Genomic DNA, 3,018 nt, shown 5'->3' with positions numbered 1-3,018 from the left:
GCACCAAGGCAGAAGCGACTCTCATCGCTGAAGACGACACGTCTCCATTCGTCCCTCCATTCACGCCTGTCGCGACACCACTGGAGGCGGGCTGCACGATGTTGGGGCGTGAGCGGAAGACGGCCTAACGGTGTGCGGGACCGTAGCCCAGCTTCATGGAGACGGTTGCGAATGGTCCTCGCCGATACCCCAGGAGCAACAGTGTTCCTAATTTGCTGGGAAGTGGCGGTGCGGTCCCCTACGGCACTGCGTAGGATCCTACGGTCTTGGCGTGCATCCGTGCGTCGCTGCGGTCCGGTCCCAGGTCGACGGGCACGTGCACCTTCCGCCGACCACTGGCGACAACATCGATGTACTGTGGAGACCTCACGCCCCACGTGTTGAGCAATTCGGCGGTACGTCCACCCGGCCTCCCGCATGCCCACTATACGCCCTCGCTCAAAGTCCGTCAACTGCACATACGGTTCACGTCCACGCTGTCGCGGCATGCTACCAGTGTTAAAGACTGCGATGGAGCTCCGTATGCCACGGCAAACTGGTGACACTGTCGGCGGCGGTGCACAAATGCTGCGCAGCTAGCGCCATTCGACGGCCAACACCGCGGTTCCTGGTGTGTTCGCTGTGCCGTGCGTGTGATCATTGCTTGTACAGCCCTCTCGCAGTGTCCGGAGCAAGTATGGTGGGTCTGAGACACCGGTGTCAATGTGTTCTTTTTTCCATTTCCAGGAGTGTACATAAACACAATAGAAAGTAACATCAAAGAAGATGTTTTGCGTTACACAAGTCTTCAAATTCTGACGTCCAAATAGGCTGTCCATTCGAGGCAGGGCGGTGTGGCGTTGAAGAAGTCAGCCCGACTACCCTGATATTCTCTTAGTTAACAGTCCTGGGCAATGTGCTGTATTGTTTGATTAGGTGCCCCACAGTCACAGCTAGGGCTGGGAAGCTTTACCCACTTGTGTAGCTTGTGTGCACATAGTTCATGTCCTGTTCGGATTCTGTTTAGGCTTTTCCATAGCTGTCGTGGAAGATCAAAGCCCTTAGGTTTCTCTGATGGACCGATAAGTTCACAGTTGTCAGGTGAGGCACTATCACTCCGGCTCTCGTGCCATTAAGTTTCCATGCTGAAGATGGCAGCTGACAGTTGTTGGGCCAGTCTTAAAGGGGGATTTCTGGAGAGGAGTCGTCTTCTTTCCAAAGTTGGGACATCTTCATGGATAGGAAGTAGGGGACTATTCATTATTTTTGTGTATTCCTTCATCACAGCTTCCTGTCTTCGCAGGGAGGGTGGAGCTATATGACTAAGTGTTGGAAGCGAATATAGTGGGGTAGTCTTTATGCATACAGTTATGGTACTCATAGCAGCGTTGAGCTGGGTGTCCACATTTTTTACATGCTTGCTGGTTAACCACGCTGGTGCACAGTACTCGGCTGCAGAATACACTAAGGCGGGTGCAGAGGTTCGTAGTGTGTCTGCTGCTACTCCCCAGTTAGTGCCTTTTGATATTTAGTATACTCGTGAAATTGCTTTTACTGGTTGATGTGTGCTACGTGATACGTTTCAAAGTAATAAATACAACTCTTATAGTACCTTCATTTTATTTAATACATACTTCCAGAGTATTTGCTGCATAATATACACGTTGTATAATGTGTGGCTACTTCAATAGCACGATGCATAAATGCACACTCCTGCCCATGGCCCCTGCATGCACTGATCAGCAGTGACTCTGCGCCTACCAACATATCGTGCACTGGGTCTGAAGGGGTGAGAGTACGGTGCACACCAGGATCTAGGCTTACCAAAACGGGTAATCATGTGAGGACAGCTGATGTTGTTGCACACAGAGTAGCTTACTTACTACCATCACTTATTATAACAAAACTAATAGGCGAGCGCAGTCACTACTAGTAACAGATATTAAGATTTTCGTTCGTGGAATTTTAAAAATCAGTTGTTACAAGTACACACTTCTTGTATTCTGTTCTTGTGCATGAATACGCCATTCATAACGGCATCCTGATGCATTCTTCGCCATTCTGCTCAGTCACATATTCAAAATATCGTAAGTGCCACTGTAAGAAGATAGCGGAGCGACCTACTGGCAAAAACGGAAACTACGTAACCGTGATACTGGTATTGAGCCGGTAAAAATCATTTACGAATTTTACGATGTGAAGTGTCGAAGTCCACTTATGTGTACCCACAGACTGAATAGGCTATTCGGTTCCTATGTAGAGACGACACCACCTGATGAGTTAACCAGTCACTTAAATTGTATGTATGCTCTCAGTTGCTGGTATATTTGGTGATGCATTTAGTTCGATGTGTCGTAGTTCTATGACTTGCAATCTGGGTAGCTGTATGAGATGAAAGAAATTGTTCTCTTTTTTCAAGGGGCAAGCAGTTCCCTACAATTGAAAACCTGTGGCAACCGTGGATTTATTAATACACATAGCTTGCAGCAGACGCTTTCGTGAGTTGTTTAGAAGACTAAAGAGATATTTGAATACTGATGAAATCATATGGAAAACGCCAAAGAAATGTGAGTATACCACAAAACTCCTTTGTACAACTACAGAGGGAGTCATTAGAAAAAGTGATCGTTTGCCATTTCTGCTCCCAGTTGCGACATTCTATACATAGCTAATGGTGTCCACAAATTTCTATGGCGCCTAAGGCAAACGCTGCGGGAACGTATTAAGTGCCATTCATATTTAATTGAAATGCGATCATGAAGAGACTCACGAATTTGGTATGAGAATACTGACGCTTGATAACCTGAGGGTATGAGGCCACTTCCTTAAATAATAATTGACATAAAGTTGTGCACAGGACACTTGTTTGGAGATGATCCATTCCTACGTTACAAGGAAACAGACGTGACTCTCGTGTTAATACTGACACTTATTACGTAGCTGATGAAGACAACAGCTCAGCAACACAATCACTAAATTTGTCTCACAAGTCTTTTCTTCGTAGAAAATTCTGATACGTTGGCTAAGAGCCTTCGTATG

The sequence above is a fragment of the Schistocerca cancellata genome, chromosome 2 (genome assembly GCF_023864275.1).
Source record: "Schistocerca cancellata isolate TAMUIC-IGC-003103 chromosome 2, iqSchCanc2.1, whole genome shotgun sequence".
Taxonomy (NCBI): domain Eukaryota; kingdom Metazoa; phylum Arthropoda; class Insecta; order Orthoptera; family Acrididae; genus Schistocerca; species Schistocerca cancellata.
Note: the sequence above shows the minus strand (reverse complement) of the source record.